This window comes from Equus przewalskii, chromosome 1, assembly GCF_037783145.1.
Source record: "Equus przewalskii isolate Varuska chromosome 1, EquPr2, whole genome shotgun sequence".
Classification (NCBI taxonomy): domain Eukaryota; kingdom Metazoa; phylum Chordata; class Mammalia; order Perissodactyla; family Equidae; genus Equus; species Equus przewalskii.
The window spans coordinates 94,642,028-94,643,042 of NC_091831.1; the positions used below are offsets into that span (position 1 = coordinate 94,642,028).

Genomic DNA, 1,015 nt, shown 5'->3' on the forward strand with positions numbered 1-1,015 from the left:
GTATGTCTCTGTGTGTGTGTGTATTACGTATATTTTATTTCTCTTGGGTAAATATCAAGGAGTGGGGTTGTTGGATTATACAATGTGTACATTCAATTTAGTAAGAAACTATCAAATGCTTCTCCAAAGTGGTTGTACCATTTTGAATTCCCATGAACAACATATGAGAGTTCCAGTGACTTCACATTCTCATCGACACTTGATTTTGTCAGTATTTTCTTTATTATATATGTATATATAATTATTATAATATACATCTTATATATACATATTATATATGTATATATAATAAATAAAATATGTAATTAAACTTTAATTGAAATATATAATATGTGATAAATTACATGTATACATTCAACAGTAACTGAAAAACATTTACTTGTAAAGAAATGCTCCTTTTCTTTTCCTAAGGGAAAAGTAAAAAAAATTCATGACAAGTGATGCGCAAAGATGATACTCTAGTATCAGTGGAACATCAGAAAATATAATGAGTAGTTTTAGTTCTAGAAATATCTAAATAGGAACCAAATGATATTTAGTATAAAGTACAGATATCTAGTCGAGTGTGAAGTTGTAGGCTTCCTGAAATCTTCCATTTTTATTTTCTTAACTTTGAAGTGTTAAAAACCAAATATAAATTCTTCAAATGTTCTTTCACAATTCCTAAGTCTTGTCATTAAAAAATATGGAATGCTTCACGGATTTCATGTCACCCTTGCATGGGGCCATGCTAATCTCTGTATCCTTCCAATTTTAGTACATGTGCACTGCAGGCTTTGAAGTTTTAGTTATTTAAACGAACGTATGGAGGTACCTCACTGTGGTTTCGATTTGCATTTTCCTAATGACTATAATGTTGAGCATTTTTTGGTGTGCTTACTGGCCATTTGTATATCTTCTTTTTGAAATGTCTCTTCAAATCTTTTGCCCATTGTGTGTGTAGGGGGTGTTTAACTTCTTACTGAACTTTAAGATTCTTTATACATTCTGGATACAAGTCTTTTGTTGCAAATAA

General features: G+C 30.0%; 1 pseudogene; it reads right to left on the minus strand.

The window, feature by feature from the left end:
- Window positions 1–679: 679 nt before the first annotated feature.
- LOC139078380 (U6 spliceosomal RNA) lies at window positions 680–773 on the minus strand (annotated as a pseudogene).
- Between the last annotated feature and the right edge of the window lie 242 nt (window positions 774–1,015).